The 24549-nt window shown below is 44.7% G+C and overlaps 1 long non-coding RNA gene across 2 annotated transcripts; it reads right to left on the reverse strand.

Annotated features, from left to right (window-relative positions):
* Window positions 1-3932: 3932 nt before the first annotated feature.
* LOC129397335 (uncharacterized) lies at window positions 3933-21567 on the reverse strand. 2 transcript variants are annotated; one of them, XR_010109450.1, is made up of 7 exons: window positions 18549-21567; window positions 17907-18100; window positions 16631-16828; window positions 14812-15035; window positions 9848-10018; window positions 6477-8636; window positions 4390-5035 (listed from the first exon to the last, which is right to left on the reverse strand). It is a non-coding gene; the product is annotated as an uncharacterized LOC129397335 (long non-coding RNA). The 2 variants fall into 2 exon arrangements; XR_010109452.1 differs by lacking the exons at window positions 9848-10018; window positions 14812-15035; window positions 16631-16828; window positions 17907-18100; window positions 18549-21567 and adding an exon at window positions 3933-4382 and having other exon boundaries at window positions 4685-5035; window positions 6477-7694.
* Window positions 21568-24549: the final 2982 nt, after the last annotated feature.

The raw sequence follows: 24549 nt of genomic DNA on the forward strand, positions 1-24549 counted from the left end.
GCAACATACACTTACTTTCCTTTTCCTAAATCTGTATCAATCCTTCCTTTAGTCATTTCAAATATATTTATTTACCATTTAACACTTGCCAGGCACTGTGGTAGATGCTGAGGTAAAAAAAATTACATACGATATATTCTTTGTCTTTAAAGAACTGGCAGTCTGGTGGGAGATGTGGACAATTCATGATTACAATATTTTGCCTGAGTATTCTGCTAGAGGCCAGTACAATATGCTCTGGAGGAACACAAAAGAAGCATCTAGCTCTGTCTGGGTGCCAGGAAGGGGAGGGGTGGGGCTGGGTTAGGAAAGGCTTTCTGAGAAAGCTGTCCATATGGTAATAGCAAGCATTTATTAAAATGTTCACTGTTCTAACCACTGTACTAAGCACTTTATCTCACTACGTTCTCCGAAGAGCTCCCTAGAATAGAATAATTATTATTCTCATTGACAGATAAAAAAAATTGATCTACAGGGAGAAACTGAGAGACTTTTTCCAACTGATACAACTAATAAGTAGTGGAGTCTACTAAATGGTGGGATGCATACCAGAATATAAGATCTATGTGAGCATGGATTTCTGTTTAGTGATACATCCTCAGCACCAAGAATAATGCCTATTTAATGAATACAAGAGTGAGTGAATGAGCTATGATTTGAATCCAAGTCTATTACATCTCAAAGCTCAAGACTTTTAACCATTAAGCTACTATCTGTCTGATGTGAGGGACAAGTAGAAACTCATGCACATGTAGAAAATGTAATTTGGCAGTTGAAAACTGGACTCTACATCCTCATAGGTCAAAGAAGAAATTCAAATGAAAAATGTTTAAGGATTAGAGAGTAATGATAACATAAACATTATACAACAAAATGTGTGGGATACAGTCAAAGTGGCATTGAGGGAAATATAAAGCCATAAATGATGTATTAGACAAGCCAAATATTCATGGGCTATATTTCTAAGTTAAAGAGAAGAAAAACATAATCAAAGACAACAGGAGGAAGGGGAAAAAAGACATAAGGCAATACATCTATGCAATAGAAAACAAAGCAGCATAATAAAGAGTCAATAGGCTGGGCGCGGTGGCTCATGCCTGTAATCGGGAGTTCAAGACCAGCCTGATCAACACGGAGAAACCCCGTCTCTACTAAAAACACAAAATTAGCCAGGTGTGGTGGCACATGTCTGTATTCCCAGCTACTCTACTCAGGAGGCTGAGGCAGGAGAACTGCTTCAACCCGGGAGGCAGAGGTTGTGGTGAGCCAAGAAAATGCCATTGTACTCCAGCCTAGGCAACAAGAGCGAGACTCCATCTCAAAAAAAAAAAAAAAAGAACAAAGAAAAAAGTCAATAAAGCCCGAAGAAGTTGGTTCTTTGAAAAAAAGAAATAAAATAAACCCTTTGGAGACTAGCTGAGAAGAAAAGAGAAGACACACAAATATTATGAATTAAAAAAGAAGCATAATTACAGATACAGTTTAAGACAAAAATATTAATATAAAAAAATGAATGTAAACACATGTTAAAACAGACAAAATCTTAGAAAAAGAGACAAATATAATTTACTAAAACTGATTCCAGCAGAAAATGAAGGCTGCAAAATTCTTTAACTATTAAAGACACTGAAGCAATAAAAAATCTTCTCACAAAAAATTACAAATCCAGATAATTTAAAGGTGCTTTTCCCAAGTTTTCGAGGAATAGATTACTCCACTATTACAAAAGCACTTTCAGAGAATAGAAAAACAAGGGAACTATATGATTAGCAAACTGAATTAAACAAAATATAAAAAAAGATAACATGGCATGACCAAGTTGGGTTTATCCTAAAAATGGCAGGTGAATTTAATATTTGAAGTCTTCTGCTTAAAATGAGCAGCAAGACAATAATACCTACTATTGCCATTTTTATTCACCATTATAGTAGAAGTTCAACAAGAAGGCTGGGCGCAGTGGCTCACACCTGTAATCCCAGGACTTTGAGAGGCCAAGGCAAGTGGATCATGAGATCAGGAGATCGAGACCATCCTGGTTAACACGGTGAAACACTGTCTCTACTAAAAATACAAAAATTAGCCAGGTGTGGTGGCAGGTGCCTGTAGTCCCAGCTACTCGGGAGGCTGAGGCAGGAGAATGGTGTGAACCCAGGAGGCAGAGCTTGCAGTGAGCTGAGATGGTGCCATCAACGAGAAAAATAAAGACCTAAAGCTTGAAAAAATGGGGCTAATACTGGTATTTTTGCAGATTAACTGTCTACATAGGAAATCATGAGGAAATTTTATACAATTTCTAGCAATAATAAGTTTAGCAAGATAGCTGAATATAAGGTCAATATACAAAAATCAATTGCATTTGACATCATCCACAATTAGAAAATATATTTTTACAAAAGACATTTAAATTAGTAAAAAAAAAAAAAAAAGAAACATCAATTACCTGGGCACTAGGTATAAATCTGATAAAAGATGCTTAAGACCTATATGCAGGATATTAAAAACTCTTCTTAAGGGACACTAAAGGAGACAATTCTATGGAGAGACAGCCTATGTTCACCCACCCAGCTGTCTATCACTCCTTGTAATATCACCTGAGACTATATATGCTCAACCTCCTGTTAACATGGCTACTGCTCCCAGTAGGCAGCATTCTTATCCCTCCTAAGAGTCCCTGATAGGAAACACAAATGACTTTAATTTGAATGCAACATCAAATTAATAGTAATAGCTTCCAGAAATGCTGTGTTAGAAGGGAATCTAGAACAGAGCCTTGGCACAGGGATAACCAATGTCATATCAGCCCACAGTATTTGCTATAGGTGTGAGAGAGGTAGAGGAAACATGCAGGCCAGGTATTTCTCATTCCTGGAAAAACATTTCCCAATTCAAAGCCACAATATATAAATGAGCCACAGTGTCTAGCTGCCCTGCAATAGAACTTTCAGTGTGGTACCATGGCTTACCATTGGAATATGAAGAGCTAGTGGTACCTATGTAACAGGGATAGAAGGGGTGCGTTAGTTAGTAGGTACTAAGAAATCCTACAGAATAGCAAAACTCCCTACTTTTATCTTCTACCATCATTAGATGTTTAAGTTGTACTCAAATTGATTTCCATGGTTTTTGTACATTGACCAGATTAAATCCCTTACATTCAGACAAATTAATCATTTGTATAGTACAGGGTTTCTCAAAGAGCATTTCCGCAAGCATCAAGAATCATCTAGATGCTTATTAAAAAGATAGTTTCCTCAGCATCACCCAAGACCTCGATCCCAGGGTCCAAGGAATCTGGGTGTTTTTTTTATTCTCCCATAGTGATTCCTATTCATTTTTACAAATCACTAGTAGAGTAGTTAATGCACACCCAAGAGAAACAAGTTGCATAAATTAGTGATCACTATTACACACTCAAAAGGAAGGAATAACATCACCCGACTTTTCTAAATCTCACTGGTCATTGATCACGTCGCATTCTCAGTGACATATCAAGAAGGGAAGGGGTGTGTATAGGACCCGCTGCCCCAGTAGGGAGGAGTATTTCAGTATTTTATCACTGAGATTCTTTATAACTGCCAACTTTTGCTTTATTTCATCATTGTTTTTTAAAATCTCTATAGCCAATGGACCCCCTACTGCTTACAATCATGTATGTGTTCCCAATGACTCCTTTCCTTGGTAACCACCGTACATTCTAGTTAACTACCACACATTTACAATTTCTCATTGTTTTGTCTCTTTGCTTACTTTTTGTCCTTCTCCCCATGTAGGCTCTAAGCTCCACGACACATTTTTTGTCTATTTTTTCTCTGTGTCAGACACTAGTAATTATGCAGTTACATGGCTAAAGTACTTACCCATTTTGCCTCGGTTGCAGGGATTGAGGTTACCAGATGTACAGTAGTAGACTAACATTGACTTAGGTCTGGAAAATGAAATAAAAATTAAATAAATACAACAGAATGGAAAACTGAAGAAAGAAAAATAAGGGAAAATAATATTTAGAAAGAGTGGTTTCAATAATTCATCTGATTAAGGCAACCTATGCAAGAAGGCTTCTGTACTTTTTTCTTTCTTTGAGTTAATAAGCAAAATGGAAGAAGACTAGCAAAAGGGTGTGTGTGGCAGGCGATGCCTATTTGTGTGAAAGAGATGTTAAATAGGAGTGACATATTATGAAGCACGTATGTGTGAGTTCACATAAGAAAAGTTTAATTCTGTTTACCACTTACTAACACAGCCAAGTGTATGAACAATCTGTTTTTTTTTTTTCCTTTGTACCAGGAAACTTCCCCACACATAGTGATTGAACACTTTTGGCATTAATCAGAGTTCAATTAAAAAAATACTCTCTCATTTCATCCACTTCTATCTCCTTTGCCCTAAAAAAGAAAGCTGAATGTTAAACTACTGAATAGAAAGAAAAGCCTTTTGGTTATCAAGAATTGTATGGTTAAGTGATTTAAATGTTTTATTACTTTGTGAGTAGCCAAGTACTAAACTGTATTTTGAAAACAACTGAATGTATATATGATGGCATATTAGGAACTCTATAAAACACTGAAACAAACACCCTCTCACATTTGGGGTCTTGTACAATGAAATGCCTATATTTGGAAAATGTGCCTAATACATTACCCCTCCCTCTCATGACATCTTTGAAAGCCCACTTGAGCATCCACACCTGTGAACTGCAGCACACCATCCTACAGCTAGTGGGAGATTGACGGCTGTATCACCTGGAATTGGAATTAAGTCTCCCACAGCCATTGGAGTAGCTTTTATGGACAGAAGAAACCCTTTCCCAGCCTGCACAGGAAAAAGAACATAAAATGTGAAACCAGGTCTTAAGTAACAGCTGGGGCTGAAGTATGTATCATCAAACTGATTATACTAGTGCAATAAGTGAAAACAGCTAACATCGATCCACTGCTTACCAGGTTCCCACACTAAGTCTGACTTCGTCAGCCTATCCTAGCTTCCCAGCCAAGCGCATCTTCAGCATTTTCTTGAACTACTCCTGTTCCTCACGTTCCTTTAGGGAATAAAATTCCTCATATTTGTGAGAGATTAATAAACTTAGTTAACTACCAAACACCAAGAATAAACCTTCACATTTTAAAAATTAACTCATAAGACACGTTAAGAATTAAGGTTACACAAATTTTCCATTAATGTTTGTTTTCCATTTCATTAATGATTTTGTTTTCTGTTAGGGTTTATTAACCTACAAGCAATAGTAGGCACTAAAAGTTTAAGAAATTTTATTTGAAAAAAATTGATTGGTGAAATTCCACAATTAATGACAAAAACTTTTTTGGCTTAGAAAAATGGCCTTATTATTTACTTTTTCTTCAGAATCTCATTTCACCTCACAGATCACTGATGTTATATAGATACAAGAGTTGGAATTGTTTATGTTAATAATTTGTTGAGTTTATGAAATTGATTCTTTCTGCTTTGCATGTTTCCCACTTTAATTTGAAATGATTAGCACTTTCTTATGTTACTCAATTCTCTTTTCTTATAACTAGCTCCCCTTCTTTTGGACATAAGAAACCAATTTAGAACATTTTTAAAAATGTAAATAAATATACAGCTTTGCATATAATGAAAACCGCTTTGGGATCCCGTTAAAATAATGATGTTCTAAGTCACCAAACGTTCACCCCAACTGAACTTTTTTAGGAGAAGGAGTTGAAGGCAGGTGGGAAGCAGAAAGAAAGGGGCTGCTAGAAAAATCCGAAATTCGAAGGAAGGTCTTTGTCACTACCATAATTCATTGTCTCATATTTGTATTTGAATTCATGTTGAACCCAGCTCTGGGAGGAATAGAGACAGAGTCTGAAGGGCAGTCTGAATCCCTAATAAGATTTAAACTCATTTAGATCACTGATTTCCCATTCATTGTACAAAAGAGTAAAGTGGGGTTTAGGCCCTGAATGCCTCAGTGTGAGCTGTGAACCCCACAGCTCTGCCGGATCAATGTGAACTTCAGGGAGATGCGCACTGAGGGCTGCTCACCTAGAGGAGCCACGTTTCTCCTTGTAAGACATTATTGAAAAGGCGTTGCTGGCACATGTCGACCTACGTAACAAACCTGCACGTTGTGCACATGTACCCTGGAACTTAAAATAGAATAATAAAAAAGAAAAGGCCTTGCCTATATTCACTGATGTTTGTATTTGAAAAATTTGCCCCAATATTGGTAGTTCTTTCTTGTATTCATTAAGAGTTATTGATGTATACCTGCTTGCCATACACACACATAAACTCTTCTATGTGTTTTATAATAACGAATTTAATAATCTTTGAAGATATTTTTACTGCATCCTCAATTCACTGCACTAATTCATGCAATTATAAACTGAAGAAAGGAGGAAATACCCCCATCTTGCGAGAAATAAAGCAAAATCCTTGGCAGAACCATGCCCGCCTGTCCGCGCCCCGACCAGCCCTCCCGGGCAGCCACTCACCGGTGCCCATCTTCCCAGCTTCGCGCCATGTGGCCAAGTGAATCCATCCCGCCGTCCGTCTCCACTTTCACCAGCCCGTACCGCAAGCGCCGCCTGCAGGCGCGCTGACCCCGCGCCCAGCCCGAGGCCAGGGGAACCCACAACTACCTCAACAGCGTGCGGGACTCCATTCGGTCCACAGGGCTGGATGGCCTGGGGCCGAGGCCACCCCGAAGCCCCCGGCGACCCCGCCGTCTGCGTCCTATTACCCGAACACTGCACGCCGCTGCCCTACGGCGCTCTGGAGCTGGACCCACTGCCAGATGGCCCGCGCTGCTCAGCTGGTTTTTGTTGTTGTTGTTGTTGTTGTTGTTGTTGTTGTTGTTGTTGTTGTTGTTGTTTTGAGATGGAGTCTCCTTGTGTTGCCCAGGCTAGAGTGCAGTGGCGCGATCTCGGCTCGATCTCGGCTCACTGCAAGCTCCATCTCCTGGGTTCACGCCATTCTCCTGCCTCAGCCTCCGGAGTAGCTGGGACTACAGGCGCCCGCCACCACGCCCGGCTACTTTTTTTTTTTTTTTTTTTGTATGTTTAGTAGAGACGGGGTTTCACCGTGTTAGCCAGGATGGTCTCCCATCTCCTGACCCCGTGATCGGCCCGCCTTGGTCTCCCAAAGTGCTGGGATTACAGGCGTGAGCCACTGCGCCCGGCCTGCTCAACCGCTTTCAACTGGCGCTGCCCAGCCGCCTGGTCAAAGCCCAGCCCCCTGAAGCAGATGGCGGCGGCTGCGGCTGCGTACCCAGGTTCAGGTATGGATCGCGCGTCCTCAAACACTAGGGCGCCCCGGGCCTGCGGCTTCATGCATGCGAGATCCCGGGTCCCTCCCATTCCGCCCCCAACAACTGCCCCTCAGCCCCTACGGCCCGCACGCCTCCTTCCCGCAGCCCTTCCGTGGCCCTGGTTTGGGACACCCAGCCCGGCCTTCATGAGGCGCCCCCTGCCCAGCTCCGCCCCTCCACGCCCCTGTCTTTAGTCTCTTAGGCGGTGGCCGCCGCCGCCACAGCCCTGGGCCTGGCACCCCCAGTCACCCGCGGCCTCCTTGTGGTGGCACCGGCGTCCCCGCTGGAGCTGCTGGAGGCCAAGCCCAAGCGTGGCAGCTGCTCCTGGCCTGGGAACCGCAACACCGGGCATACCTATGCGGCTACGGCAAGACCTCCAGCAAGAATTCTCCCCTGCAGGCACATCTGCGCAGCACACAAGTGACAAGCCCGACCACTGCCACTGGGATGGAAGCAGCTGGAAGTGTGCTCACTCAGACAAGCTAACGCTCCACCACCACAAGCACAGGGGCCACTGGCCATTTCAGGGCCATTGGTGCCACCACGCCTTCTTGCGCTCTGCCCACCTTGCCCTGCACAGGAAGCAGCACATGCAGCCCAGAGGCCTCCCCACCTGCGCACGGCCCCCTCCCAAACTGTGACTGGTATTTATTGCACCCACAGAACCGGGCAGGGCGGTGTGGCTACATAGGGTCTATCTCGACGACGAAGACAGCGCCACCGCCCCAGCCCCCATCTGTGACTGAAGACCAGGTGGGAAAAGACCACTATCCGCCTTGACGAGTTCTGTTTTTCAAAATGGTGCAATAATTAAGTGGCATCTTCCCTCCCACGGGGCATAAGACTTGATGTCCTTTGAGAAATAAGGGCCTTAATTTGTACTGTATGCGACATTTTTAATAATATTGTACATAATAACTGTGACAAATATTATTACTGTACATAGAGTGGCAGGGCTACTTGCTTCATTTTCATAAGACTTTTGCTTGTTTTATTTTTAATTTTTAAAAAAGTTTTTTTAAAAAGAAAAGAAAAATCCTTAATTCTCACTTTTCAAAATAGAACTCTTAAATAGTAATTGATAGCACTTTACCTCTGTTTTCCTGATAAAAAAAATTCTAAAAGAATAAAAATAATTTCATCCTGCCTCCATATTATAACCAGAATAATTGAAATAATATGCTTCAATTGATAGTAAAGTAGCATTTATGTTTTTGGATCAATGAAGCTAAGCCAGCACTAAGAATTTTCTTACTATTCCTCCACTACATTACAGTTACTTCTTCATCCCTATACATACCGCAATAATGAGTCGGCTACATCCATTTAGATTATCAACCCAACCCTAAAAGAAAGAAAATTTCCATTGGTTACACATTTCAGAAAATTGTTGTATCTTTGGAACATCTGCCGTCTAATCTTAATAAATTTCAAACAAGGGCACTGAGACTCCAGCCGATAGAACCATCTAATTCAGTATTATTAAGATCTCAAAGATCAATGGCAAAGCGTTGGCTATTTTCTGCAGTTTGTGCAAGAATTAAAATTTGGCCAGGATTGTTGTTTGTAGCAGCAGTCATGAATGGTTTTGTGGTGTTTTATGACAACTTAAGGGCTACAATGGACCTTGTCCTTATATCATGATCTGCTAAGCAATTCACCAACCATACTTCACCTCATTCCTGATTTTAGCCTCCTTAGGAGAACATTGAAAACATGATTGGTAATAATGTGAGTTGACTTGCTTAAAGATGTTACAGGAAAGATTATGCTTAAGAGTAGTTAGAGGGAAATGTCTTTTTGAGTTTGTTTCCTAAGCCCTAAGCCGTCTCTTTACCTTACAGTATAAAAGTCGAAATGCGTATAATGGGAGACCAGACATACGGGAGGAGAAGATGAAGGGACTAATATTCATTGAGCCTTTTAGTAGGGATCTACCTTTTACTAGAGACTGAGCACTCCTCATACATTGTCTCATTAAACCAACTCTCCAAAGTAGTATCTGTCCTGTTCTACCGAAAGAACAACTAAAAAATGTTGCATTGCCAGTAAGTGGTGGAGCTGGAATGTATCTGCCCCCAAAGCTTCACGGACTTGCTTTGAAGAAGATGGTATAATTCAAAGTACTTTCAAAAGGACATAGCAGTATACTGAGGTTAAAAAAAATTAGTATTCCCAAACTGAGATCCTTCTGTGAGCTTTGTAACCCTGGCAGTTAGTTGCAATACTACCAATTTGGCCATCAAGAACATTCTGATATGTTTAAGCTACAGTGGGAAAGCCAAGATATGAAAACATCACCCATGGGAATTTTGAGACTAGAGTAGTTAGAAGCTAATTTAAGATCTCCATCCAACTCTAAGATAGGGTAACTGCCAGAAGAGCCGCATGATCCCAAAGTGGAATTTTGCCCTAGTATAATGGGTTAATATTTGATTGGCTGCACTTAGCTATAAATCCTGAGGAGAAGAAGAAGAAGAAAGACATCAGAAAATAATTGGGCTAGAAGAACCTTAGTTTGAAAGCAAAACACAGAATCCAGGTAAGTGGGCTTACCAGGAAAAGCTGGTGCCACGTTGCTCCGCACAATGGAGGGCCTTAGGATGGCAATGGTTAGGTTCCTGCTCTCCTGCTGCACCACCATTTCTCCCAAGGCCTTGCTATAGGTCTAAGTATTGGGACAATCTCCAATCCGCTTGGGAGTGATCTCGTCAATAATGGCGTTGTCTATACATAAAAGGTAGTCAGAATAAAAAGAATTCTAGCAACATGTGTTAGACAATAGACCAAAAGGAAAATGTGAGACACAGTCAAACAAAACTTCCACCTTTTAGCCTTGGTTCTGGAATTCAGAACAGTCACATGATACCAAGTTTGAGTGCGTACCTGTCCAAAGCATGCATGAGCTCTTTTGTCTTCACTGCTAAGCCCAATCTTACAGTCAAATCCTATGCCTTCCCATCCAGACAGGTAGGTAGGTAGATGGATAGAATCAATAGCGATGCCACTTTATTACTACTACTAGTGTAGGGCTATTAACACTACTTTAGCGCTACTATTACTTTGTCAGTACTAATTACTACTTTATCTGTAGTAGTATTAATTTGAGGTAATTACATACAACCTCTTTACTTCCTTTCCAACAAGCCCGTAAGTACATTCATTGCACATATTTTTGAGTCCCAATCATTCTCCCAGTAGTGTGCTGGAAGCTGTGTTCAGGGAGTTTGAGGCTCTCATCCAAGGTGTTTCAGTGGCAGCCCTGTTCAATGTTGTCCTATAGAAACCCAGTGCAGTGATCCTGAAGAGTTTAGCTTTACATTTTAAAATTTTCATTCAATGCAAATCAAACCAAAGTGATTACTTTTGGCAGACTGACAATCTGTTTTACCAAATCTATGTAATGCATTTTGAAGGTCTGTTTAGAGTCTATGATAACAGATTGCTAATTATTTCCAGAGATTTTCAATGAATTCTGAAGTCTGTCAAGTGTGGTGATTATAGTACTCTGAAATTGCTTCAAAACCATGAATATTGAATACTCCTACTTACAAGATGACATGTATCATCAATAACTGAGTTACCATAGCATCAGCCTAGTCTTTCTTAAAAATATGTCAGAACCAGCCAGGCACAGTGGCTCATGCCTGTAATCCCAGCATTTTGGGAGGCCATGGCGGGCAGATCACGAGGTCAGGAGATTGAGACCATCCTGGCCAACATGGTGAAACCCCGTCTCTACTAAAAATACAAAAATTAGCTGGGCATGGTGGCATGCGCCTGTGATCCCAGCTATTCAGGAGGCTGAGGCAGGAGAATCACTTAAACCAGGGAGCAAAGGTTGCAGTAAGCTGAGATCTTGCCACTGCACTCCAGCCTGGTGACAGAGCAAGACTCCATCTCAAAAAAAAAAAAAAAAGAAAAAGTCAGAACCATTTGATAACCCCAAAATCTATCTACACCTCTCTGAGAGAGCAAAAAAAATTATTGTCAATTAAATATGCAACATGTATTCTAGCTGACAGATCTATGTGGTTAAATTGTTAATATAACATAGCTTTTTAAAAATTAAGCTGTCGGAATATGCTAGGGTGATTTTTCTGATCAATGTGGTCCATTTATTTCTATTTTATACAACAGAACGTAACTATACTATTTTGATTGTAGAAAATCTTCACTGTTACCACCATGCTGACATGACACATTTTTGAACAACTAACATGTGCATGAGGTTAAGACTCATTCAGAATCACAACTCTCAATATTAATGCCTCATTTGATCCTGGGGTAGAACATGGGCATTGACCATTATGTTTCCATTTTTCTTCCTTTACTTCTGAGTGCTGAGTGTCTTCTGGATACTCAAATGTCTTTTCACTTAAGTTGAATAGAGAAAGATTGAGGGGTTCTAGAATTAAAAACTTAAACAACATAGAAATATCAAGGATATTTTAATTATATGGTCACCTGGGGGCTGGGAAAGAGGGTAGGATGATTCATACACCTCTCAATCTTAACAATAATCCTACCATTACCTCATTTCATTTCTGTGTCAACAGTGGATTGACTGACCTAAGACCATTTCCCCTCAACTGCAAAACTATACAGTTTATGAAAACCAGGTCTTGAGGGAATAGAGCTTAATTTCAATAAGTCTGTAAAGAAAAAATTCCTAGAAAACATCAGAGCCCAAAAATGTACTGGGATTGTATGTCAGATGGCTACTACCAGTTGCTGTCATTAATGTTGGGGCAGCCAGAAAGGATAATACTTGGAGGGATGGGGGCCTTATAAAGCTTAGTGAGTTTCCTTGTATTAGAAAATGTTGGGTTTTGTTGTTGTTGTTCTTGTTGTTTGTTGTTGTTGTTGTTGCTGTTTTGAAATGAAGTCTTACTCTTGTCGCCCAGGCTGGAGTGCAGTGGCACAATCTTGGCTCACTGTAATCTCCACTCCCCGGGTTCAAGCAATTCTCCTGCCTCAGCCTCCTGAGTAGCTGGGATTTCAGGTGCCCACCACACATGGCTAATTTTTGTACTTTTAGTAAAGATGGGGTTTCACCATGTTGGCCAGGCTAGTCTTGAACTCCTCACCTCAGGTAATCTGCCTGCCTTGGCCTCCCAAAGTGCTGGGATTCCAGGCATGAAAAAATTTTGGTTTTATAGATTTCTAACAACACACATGGAAGAAATTTTAATATTCTATAGATGGCTTACCTCTGCTACTCTTAGCTGCACCTGTATTCCACTGTTTTATATTCTCGTTCCAATTTTACTTGTGAAAATGGCAATAATTATATTCATTCTAAATTCTCAGGTTATGAGGGTAAACAAAGATATTCACAACTGCATTTAAGCTGTTTGATAAAACAAAATGAGCCGATAAACCTAAGGCACTCCTATTTTTAGATAAAACAATCGGAGATCATCATATATCTGTGTACGTAATAGTTGGTTTTAAAATGTCATTTCTGGCCATATGTGGTAGCTCAAGCCCGTAATCCCAGCACTTTGAGAGGCCAAGGAAGGAGGATCGCTTGAGTCCACGAGTTTGAGACCACCCTGGGCAACATAATAAGACCCAGTCTCTACAAAAAAAGGTTTAAAAATTAGCTGGGCACGGTGGTGTGCACCTGTAGTCCCAGCTACTCAGGACGCTGAGGCAGGAGGATTGCTTGAGCCTGAGAGTTGAAGGCTGCAGTGAGCCATAATTGTGTCACCATACTCTAGCCTGGATGACAGAGTGAGACCCTGTCTCAAAATGAATGAATGAGTAAAACAAATAAAAATAAATTATCATTTATAATGCAGCCAGACAGGCCATCTGCTAGCTCATTCAGCCAGTTCCTAGGTTCAGACAGGAGATTAGTGTAAACATGCACATGCACTGATTGGGCAAAGCCCTTCTCAGGACTTTCACTCAATTCAGGGTTGCTGCTGTTGTTTGTTCTCAATATGTTTTTAAACAGTAAATAAGTTACCATGGATAAAAAACACTATATAAACCAAAATACATGTCTGAAATTAATCCAAATGTTCTTCAGTATACTCAAGAAGATGTTTTGACCCAGGGGTCTCAAATACTAAACTCGAATTACTTCAGAAGAAGCATAAAGTCATTGAAAATTTCAGAAAGCAATATGTATGTCTATGTATGTACATACATAGACACATATACAATTTCTTCCAAAGATTACTATCAATTATGCTTTCAAACTTATTGAATCAACATGATGATATCATTAATGGTTTCATTATTTATGTATTTATGGAATGAAATACTAAGAAGCATATGTATTTCCCCTCCCCTGACCCTCCAATTTTCTCATTCAACAAGTTGGCAAGCCTAGTGGTTTATGAGGAAATCTGTTAGAGAGTAAGTAGTGGACACACTGTCTTATGATAACGTTTGCTCTTTCTCCAGTCTAAATTATATAATTCACTTGATTGTTGTAGTTATCAAGTTGTATTTGTTCATCTGTCTGTCTGCCCACTGGAGAGTGAGTCCAGGAGAGCAGGGATTATGATTTTTATCTGTGTCTAATCACTTTTCTGCCCCCAGGAGCCAGCTACCTTATTCAGTAAATCGATGCTCTTCCACATGGTAATCTTGATTGGCCAATTTCTGTACTATATAAGCTTTTGGGAAGCAGAGATGGACAATGATGAGACAGAGTGGATTTACTCAAAAAAAGACAAGGTTGTAGGGAGAATGCAGGAAAGGAAGGAAGGGGGTATCTTTGTACAGCAGGTAGCAAAATTGGAAGTCAAAGTGTCCAGTGGCAGTGGTGAAAAGTGTTGACCAACCTCGGTTTGATGAAGGTGGCGTGAAAGTCAACTTAAACTTTTCACTGGGAAGCAGGATATTTCTGAGCCTAATGCTTATGGAGAATTGCCCTCTGTATTTCCCTCCAGACTTTCATGAGGCACCCAGCTTGGCCCAAACATGAGCCAGATGCTGAATAGCCTACCAATGGCCTGCCAATGTGAAAATTATTCAGTTTGGTTAAGAAACAATTTACTCATATTCTGGTTTGTATTTGAAGCCTGCTAATATCAAAGTACACAGAATTTTCATTTTTATGTCAGCTACTTAGATGTCATTTTGAAGCTGTGCCATGATGAAATTAAAAACACAGGCCGGGCACAATGGCTTATGCCTGTAATCCCAACACTTTGGCCAAGGTCAGGAGGTGGAGAACAGCCTGGCCAAGATGGCGAAATCTCATCTCTACTAAAAACATAAAAATTAGCCAGGCACACTTGTGGGCACCTGGAATCCCAGCTACTCGGGAGGCTGAGGCAGGACAATAGCTGGAACCCAGGAGGCAGAGCCTGCAGTGAGCTGAGATCACGCATTGCACTGCAGCCTGGGAAACAAGAGCAAGACTCAATCTCAAACAAACAAACAAAAAGCACAAGTGCTAGAGTCAGCTTTCACCATTCCCCTAGAACAGATCATCTTTTTCAGTGTTAACAATGTGTTCTATAGCAGGAAGTCAAGACTACTGTCAGAGGTCTGACCTCCTTTGATATCTCCTGGAGGGCTGTGATGAGGGCCACTGCTGCTGGCTGTGGGGGTCTCCATTTCCCTGCCTCTCACCCCTGCACCTTCAGGGCACATGCCACATTTCCTTTTTTACATGGCAGACTAGCTGTGTCTTCTGGTGGCCACGTAGCTTCAGAAGTGTGGTTTTTAGTGGGTACAGATCTACTAGGAACTTTCATTCAATTAAAGCTTCTAGGAACTGAAAGACAACAGGAGACAAAGAGAGCAGGAGAAAGAGGAAGCATGGGGTATTAGAAGATAAATGATCCTCTTTTCAAATGAAGACTGCTTAATGAAAAATCTCCTTGAGGCACAATTTCCCAAACATGCCTGGTCATCAGTGTGAATTACACAAGGCCCCTGGGAAAAATCCAGACTCCTAGGTGCGATTTTAGAACCACTAAATACATCTGCAGAGGTAAGAGTCTGGATAATCTGTATTTTCAACATGGCCTGGAAATTCCAACTGTCAGGTAAATTAGGGAATCACTAATTTAAAAGAAGTCCACTCCATCAACTTAAGTGGTTAAGATTTGAATATATCAGGATTAGCTCTCAAAAACACATTGCTTCTTGGAGTAAACATTTCAACAGAATTGAATTTTAAAATTATTAAATCCCCTAATGCTATCCCTCCCCCACTCCTCTAGCCCCCCACCGACAGGTTCCGGTATGTGATGTTCCCCTCCCTGTGTCCATTTGTTCTCATTGTTCAGCTCCCACTTATGAGTGAGAACATGCGGTGTTTGGTTTTCTGTTTCTGCGTTCGTTTGCTGAGAATGATGGCTTCCAGCTTCATCTATGTTCCTGCAAAGGACATGAACTCATCCTTTTTTATGGCTGCAGAGTATTCCATGGTGTATATGTGCCACATTTTCTTTATCCAGTCTATCACTGATGGGATTTGGGTTGGTTTCAAGTCTTTGCTATTGGGAACAGTGCCGCAATAAACATCTGTGTGCATGTGTCTTTATAGTAGAATGATTTATAATCCTTTGGGTATATACCCAGTAATGGGATTGCTGGGTCAAATGTATTTCTGGTTCTGGATCCTTGAGGAATCACTACACTGTCTTCCACAATGGTTGAACTAATTTACACTCCCACCAACAGTGTAAAAGCGTTCCTATTTCTCCACATCATAATGTAGCACCGAATGTAGATGAGCGCCTAATGTAGATGAGAGGTTGATGGGTGCAGCAAACTACCGTGTCATGTGTATACCTATGTAACAAACCTGCACGTTCTCCACATGTATCCCAGAACTTAAAATATAATTAAAAAAGATTGAAAATTTAAAATTTTAATACAAAATTAGGACTTAGTTATTTGCAAAATACACTGTATTTTCAATGTGAAAAACAAAGGGTTCTCGTATGTATTATCAATAAAGTTATATAGTTTCCCATAAAAATAACATTAATGGAAAATTCTAAAAGAAAAATAATTAAATTTCTTTTAGGACAATTTAAAAATGTATCTGTCAATTTTAACATGAAAATTCTCTTACGTTTATACATCCCACATTCTAATAAGGACTAATTTTTATGAGCAGTAAAGAAATGTGTGTATGCGTGTCTGTATACTTATAGGTATATATCTGTTTCTGTGAAAATCTCTCTTTTAGAGTCAGAAAATCTGTTTGGTCCCAGTTCTTACTAATAATAAATGATCTCACTAAAGATACTTAAATTCAATAAACTCAATAAACTTTACTCTTAATGAGGTAAGAATGAGAACACAGGTGCCAGCCATGAGCTGCGGTTCCACTGGCACAGGCTTCAGAGATCCTACCTTTAACATCCTCCTTTCATTCATTTGAGCCAGATAAGAAAGGAGTCTCTCGGGAGAGAAGCAAGCATACACCTTGGGGCCAGACAGCCCACGGTCAAAGTTGAACTCCACCACTGTTCAGCTGTGTGACTTTGGGCAAGTGACTTTTCCTCTCTGATCCTCATGATCCTTTTTGGTAAAAACAGCACAATGACAGGTCTATGAAGATTGGAGGAAAGAAAAATGTGTGTCTTAGTTTAAGTTTCCTGGAAGTAGATCCTGAGGCAAAGATTCAAGTATAAAAATTTTATCTGGAGATGACTCCAGGACAGTAATTCTACTGCCAGTTCTTCCTTAGAGTACTAATTGCAGGCAACACCAGTAGAGGAGTGGGGAACTGAGACAGGAATGGAATGTAGCAGTTAAAGGGACCTTCATCAAGAAAGTTTCCACTGTGGGCAGCCAGGACTCAGCCCTGCCGGGTACCTCTGAGAGACAGCATAGAACATGTGCCTCAGAGTCATCACACCCAGAGCAAGGGAGTTGGGTTATTTATCCACCAATACACACCAGTCACTCTTCAGGGCTTCGCCCAAGGACATGATTCCTCCAGAATGCCCTGCCTGCACTGCAAGAATGAGACCTGGAGGGTCAATGGCAAGAGCCCTGACAGCGCCTCCAGCAGTGAGCAGGACCACAGCCTGGTGTGGAGAGTTTCAGTCCCTCAGTGACCCCAACACACACACACACACACACACACACACACACACTCTCTCTCTCACACACACACACACACACATTTTCTCTCTCACACACACACACCATACTCCAACACCAACAGAGAACATACATACATACACATACATGCATAGATGACTGTTACCCACTTAGATCCTGGTGAATCCATGGGATAGAAGATAAGGTGGGAATCAGAGGGAAAAGCAAAATTAAGGGGAGTGACGGTCTTGGGAACAAAATGAAAATAGAGGCAGAAAATCAAGGGGGAAGAGTGGTCTGGACACCAAACGCCTGCTGGCTGGCACCTGCTCTACATACACTGTCAGTCATTCTCCAAGCAACCTCGTGGAGTCGAAGGAATTCCCCTCAATTAGAGATGGCAGAAATGTAGTTCAGAAAAGAAAACTGATTTTACTAACTGATTTTACTGCTTCTGGGCTCTGCTCCTTTTCTTGCTAGGCAATCATGACAGAATTGACAAAAACATTTTCCCCCTTCACCACCTGGAGCAGAGCCAATGAGAGGGGCTGGGGAACAGGCCATGAGGCCCAGCACCCACCATTCAATGTCTTCAGGATTAGGACTCTTGCATCACAGGCTGGCAGCACTCCCGATGTCTGGGTGTTTTGTGAGGTTGTACAGGATCTAGTAGAGGCCACTGGCTCTGCTGTCCTATCCTAAGAGGCAGCCAGGCAGACTTGTGTCTCTTGGCTGCTTCAGCACCAGAGGATGAACAGCGCCCATACACTGAGGCTTTCGGGAGAATGGGAGGAGGGAAAGGAAGGGCAGAATGGAGTGATGTAGGGTCCATCCATCATATCCCTGGATGGAGAGACCCCTGTTCCCACAGTAGTCCCACACCGGGACCACCACCAGCACTCATGAATATGCCAGCCTCCATTTATATGTCCTCGTCTGACAACTCCTTCCCATTTTCATCCTGGAGGCAAGACTCTGAACACACTAGCTCTGAGGACACCTGTGTGTAACCTGAGACAGTCCCTGAAGACCTTTCATCCAAGCAGGATCCCTCCCTTGCCATCTCCAGACCTGCCCCACAAGCTCCCTCCCTGGTCTCCTGGCTCTTGTTCACTCCTTCCAGGCAGCCTTCTACAGTCATCTCAAAAACATAGCTGACTGTCACTCCTTTATCCAGCACCTTCCATGGCTCCCCAGAGCCCTCCAGATCAAGTTCAAGTACCTTGATCAGACACTTGATCTCAAGCTCCATTCTACCTCCTGAATTAAGATCCCGGAGAAGCCACCTTGCTCAGCACAAGCGCATCAATGAAGTCCGAAGCCTTGAATGTGGCCTTGGCCTTGAGGAAGTCATCAACACCCTGGCTAGTGAGGGTGCGGTGCTGCTGCAAGATGATGGTGTCTGAAGTTGTGCACCAAGTCACAGGCCCTGCAGAAGCATCGCCCCTCAGGAATGGGTAGTACAGGAAGTCCAAGCACAGGCAGATCTGCTGATGCCGTTACACTATGAGGGTACTGAGCTCCAAGATGTCAGCAATATGTTCACTGGCATTCCTGCAGGGTGAGGCTAGGGAGAGGAAGCAGCTCCGTAACACATATGAAACTCTGGAAGCCCTTCCCAGCCAAAATCTCTGGACCACATTACACCCAGAAATGGGTGCCCTCTCAGCACACTTCTCTCTGCCTCCTTCTCTGAGCTGCCTCCTGGCCCCACATGCCCCAGCCTGGACCAGGGCTTGGAGCCCAGCAGGTGTTCAGTTCATGGTGTTGACTGCTTCCTGGCACAGGAGAGCCCTTGGTAGCTCTGTGACTCCTCCTGTGGAACCCCTGCCTCTGCCTCAGGACCTCCCTATTCCCATGGGAAGACTCCAAGGATTGCCCCACCTGCCCAGGGATCCTCCAACCCCATATGCCTTACTTGATGCCTTATCCCTCCCAGAACATAACATGTTTCTCACAAGGTGACTTATTTCCAAGGCCATCTGTGGATGTTTGCTGGGGACCTCTTGCTGTTCTCCTTTATGATCTGTAGGGCAGGGCCAAGAGGAGAAACCAGCCCAACCTCAGAACAAACAAAGGCTCACTGCCACAAATGGCAACCACCAAACAGTCAGCAGTGCTTCTGGGAGGAAAGGAGGCTTCATTCTGCACAAAGCTCCTTGTTTGGTTTCTTTCTGAATCCGGGGAGGGGTAGGTACCAAGCCCAGCTTACCTGTGGTGTCTACATTACCATCTGTGCCTAGGATGTGCAAAGGGCCCCTGCTCCCACTGCAGGGTTGACGTTCCCTCCAGCTGGAGACCTGGGCTCCTGACACCGCCTGGCCTGTTTGTCCTGCTCTGGATGAGCGTGGAAAGGCTGTACCTGGTATTTCCCTAGGTCCTTGGTTTCTACCACCTAGACATCCAGCAGGAGTGACCATGTCTAGCACCACACCTGAAAGGGGACTCCCTTGTACAGCAGCCCAGACATCCACAGATGGAAGAGTGCTCAGTGAGACAGGCCACAGGGGTCCCCAGGGAGGATCAGGGGGTGGAGGATCCTGGAGGTTTCCAGCCTTGGGCTCTGTGGTTCCTCAAAGAGGTTAGGTCTACCTAGTACCAGGCCTCCCCTCCCACGATTCAAAGACTGAATGAGTGTCCAGCATCAGGAACTCTGTTCTGGACCTGTTTTTTCATTTAGGTCACCAAGGGACAACCCCTAACCCCTGAGCTAGGGATGGTCCAAGCTCTGGCATGAGATTTTCCTCCAGCAATGTGATGCTTACAGGGACAGGTAGAAAAGCTGGTGACCAGGCCTGCTGTCCTCTGGGTAAGGAGTGTGCCACCCACCCTCTGAGATGCAGGTGGTGCCAGGCCACAGTACTGGGTGCCTGTACCCCTGGCTCTGCAGACACCGGTCATGGAGGTCCCTCCCTCCACATTACCTTCTTGCTGCTCCTAGATTTCTTCTAGTCATTAAGCACTTTGAGTCACTTTTCTGTGCATCCAATTTTACATTTTTGCTCTCAGATGAAACAGGATAAAATATGCTGAGCTGCCAGGATTCCTGGAGGGGACCTTGGATGCTGAGTCTTGGGATCCAGGGCCCTGATGGGACTGAACCAGAAGGAGCCAGGGAAGGACAAATATTGGGGCTGAGCCCCTATGACCCAATGACCATTGGTGGCCTGGCCTTATGGTCCCAAGACACCTTGTCCTCAGGTCAGAGACACCATGGGCTTTGGTCGGGTCCCAGCCTCCCAGTAGTGTCCTGGCACTAGCAGGAGCTGACCCCTGAGCCACAACCGCAGTTCTGGGTTTGGGGTTTGCTAAAACCACCTCAAGGACAGAGTCTTGGGATCGGGTTTGGCAGGAACCATGGTGCCTCCCAGAGATGGTGTGTCACTCCCACTCGCCATGAAATGTGCACACAGGCTGTCCCCATGTCCATCCCATCCTGCTGGACAGGATGGAGGAAGTCAGGGAACAGGCATGGTGGACAGCTGGGGTGCAGGGAGAGGCAGGTGCATGCTGGGAGGTCAGACCCTGCGAGGGCTGTGGAGGCATCAGGTGGAGTGGGCTCCAGGTGCACCTTCAGTGTACTGGGCACGTCTCAGGCCAGGCTCACTGGACCCTGGATGTGTGATGTGGTCAATCACTGGGGGAATGTTGTCAGGTCCCAGCCACCAGCCCTGGGCAGCACTGTCTCATCTCAGGACTGGACTTTCTGAGTCCTAAGACAAGACAGTGCTGCCCAGGCCTGACAGCCTGGGAGGACCTGTTAAGTCCTCCATCCCTAGACTAGCCTCCCAACAGCAGGGACAGTCTCTTATCTTCACCTTCAGGGAACTGACTGATCCATCTCACTCTAAGCCAATCGAGGCAGAGCTGAGGACCTGCACCAGTCTGGGAGCCAGTCCCTTCCCCAAATGGGCCTGAGGGAAGCACCATCCCTGTCCCAATCTGCCACAGGTTTCAGCCCAGGAGACACATGGGGAAGGGAGGACAGGGCATCCCTGCTGGCTGACACTGGAAAAGTGGGACCTGGGAGAATGGGGAGCACAAGGCTGGCAGGGGATTCTCCAGGCCGATGGAGATCTCAGGCTGCACCATGGGGTTGCCCCTCTTGGGTGGAGGCTGTGCCCTCTACAGGATCTGAGAAGGTCCAGCCCTGAGATGGGACAGCGCTGCCCACGGTAGGTAGCCGGGGCCTGAGAGCAGTCCCCCAGGGAGTGACCACATCACCTGGCTGGGGTCCAGGGAGCTTGGGGTGAGACCCACCCAGTGCACTGAGGGTGCACCTGGAGCCCAACCCACCTGACACCCTCACAGTCTTCACAGGGTCTGACGTCCCACCATGCACCTGCCTCTCCCTGCACCCCACTGCCCACCCTGCCTGTTCCCTGGCTTTCTCCATCCTGTGCAGCCCATAGACTGTGACCATCTCTCCAGACACTCTGACCCTTTCTTCACCTTTGTCCTGTCAGAATCTCTGAGCAACATCTCCCAAGTCCATCCAAACAACTGCTTTGTCCACTTTTGACCGGGCCGTTGGGCACCACTGGGCCATCCCAGGTGTCCAGAGGGCCCTCGATAATGTGCAATGCACCTGGCTTCTCCAAGCAGCGCTCAGCAGTCCCCACTGATCAGGTTCCTGCTGACCAGACCCCACACATCAGGTCTTCCCTGACCACACCCTCACTGATTAGACCCCCATCACCAGGACCCACTAACAAGACCCCCGCTGCCAGGCCAACAATGACCATGACTCCACTGACCAGGACCTTGCTGACAAGGCCTCCCTGACCAGGCCTCCCTGACAAGGCCTCACTGACCAGGTCCTTACTGACCAGGCCTCACTGACAAGGCCTCACTGACAAAGTCCTTACTAACAAGTCCTCACTGACCAGGACCTTATTGACAAGGCCTCACTGACAAGGCCTCATGGATGAGCTCCTTACTGACAAGTCCTCACTGACCAGGACCTTATTGACAAGGCCTCACGGACCAGGTCCTTACTGACAAGGCCTCACAGATCAGGACCTTATTGACAAGGCCTCACGGACCAGGTCCTTACTGACAGGCCTCACTGACAAGGCCTCACTGACAAAGTCCTTACTAACAAGTCCTCACTGACCAGGACCTTATTGACAAGGCCTCACTGACAAGGCCTCATGGATGAGCTCCTTACTGACAAGTCCTCACTGACCAGGACCTTATTGACAAGGCCTCACGGACCAGGTCCTTACTGACAAGGCCCCACTGACAAGGCCTCACTGACAAGGTCCTTATTGACAAGGTCTCACTGACCAGGACCTTACTGACAAGGCCTCACTGGCAAGGCCTCATGGACCAGGTCCTTACTGACAAGGCCTCACTGACTAGTTCATTACTGACAAGGCCTCACTGATCAGATTCCACCGATCATGACCCCACTACCTGGCCCCACAGATGAGGCCCCACTGACCAGGCCTCCAGGGAACAGGCTGCCACTGATCAGGCCCCTACTAACCAGGCCTGAGATGACCAGATGCCCCTGACTGGGACCCTAGTGAGTAGGCCCCACTGAACAGGCACTGACTGCTCAGGTCCCCGCTGACCAGGTTACCCCGTAGACCAGTGGTACAAAAGCCACCACTGACCAAGTCCTTTCTGACCAGGCCCCCACTGATGAGGTTCCATTGACCATGCTGCCCTGATCAGGGCCCCACTGACAAGGGACTCCCTGATCAGAACACGCCCACCAGGCCCTGCTGACTAGGTCCCATGTGACCAGTCCTCCACTGAATAGCACCCCTTGACCTGGTCACCAGTGACCCAGCCCATGCTGACCAGGCCACCACTAAGCCCAGCTGACCAGGTCGCCACTGGTCAAGCCCCACAGCCCAGGTTTGCACTGACCAGACACCAAACAACTGGCTGCCAATAGGTCCCCACTCGCCAAAACCCCCACTACTGGATCCCCCTAATGAGACCCTCCCTAAGCACACCCCTGCTGGCCAGGCTCCCACTAAACAGGCCTCACTGACCAAGTCCCAACTGACTAGGTCCACTGAGCAGGCCCACACTGATCAGGCCCCTCCTAACCACATCAGAAGGCCAAGTGGCAATGAGATGTTTCATATGGCAGAAATAGAAGCAAGACACAGAGAGAAAAGAGGTGCCACAGCCCATTATGTAACCAGATCACATGAGAACTCACTATCAGATCAGCATCAAGAAGATTAACCACTGGTGAAGGATCCACCACACACACCACCACCTACTGTTTCCAGGCAGAAGCCTCCTGCAGAGGCAGAGCCTCTTGGGAAACTTCTACTATGGCAGTGCAGAAGGGAAATATGGGCTTGGAGCCCCCACACAGGAGGCCACCATCCTCCAGACCCCAGATTCATAAGCCCACCAACAGCCCGCACCCTCAGTATGCAAAAGCACTCAACACCAGCCCAGCCCATGAGAGCAGCCATGGGGGCTAAAGCCTGCAAAGCCACAGGAGCACTGCCCTAGCAGAGGTTTTCCATGAGGATGTGACTCTGCAGCAGGCTACTCCCCCTTCCTAATACCCACCATCCTCTCACCACCCTACTGACAACCCACTCCTCCCAACACTATCCACTTTATTTCCTTCCAACTCCAACCCCATCCCATCCATGGCTAAATCACCTTCCACCAGGCCCCATCTCCAACATTCAAGATTACAATTCACATGAGTTTTGTAGGGAAACACAGCCAAACCATGTTATTCTGACCCTGACCCCTCCGAATCTCATGTCCTTCTCACAGAGCAAAATACAATCACACCTTTTCAAAAGTTGCCAAAAGTCTTAACTCATTCCAGCATTAACTCAAATGTAAAAGGTTCAACGTCTCATCTGAGACAAGCCTACAGTCCCTTTTGCCTATAAGTCCCTGAATTTAAAAGGGTGTTCTTTTAAGACACAATGATGGTACAACCATTGGGTAAGCTTTCTCAGTCCAATGGGAAGAAATTTCCCAGCAAAATCACACAGATGGGACCACAGGACCAATGCAAGTCCAAAACCCAGGAGACCAGTATCCATTCAATCTCACTGCTCCAAAATCATGAAGAGAACTCACTATCACAAGGACAGAAATAAGGAGATTTTGTCTAATCATTTGTGAAGGAGCCACCATCACTTTTCACCCCTTGCCCCCAACATAATCTCCCCATTCTCCCTATCCCCCACCTCCCGACCCCCACACTCCACCATGATTAAATCACC

This window comes from Pan paniscus, chromosome 13 (genome assembly GCF_029289425.2).
Source record: "Pan paniscus chromosome 13, NHGRI_mPanPan1-v2.0_pri, whole genome shotgun sequence".
NCBI lineage: Eukaryota > Metazoa > Chordata > Mammalia > Primates > Hominidae > Pan > Pan paniscus.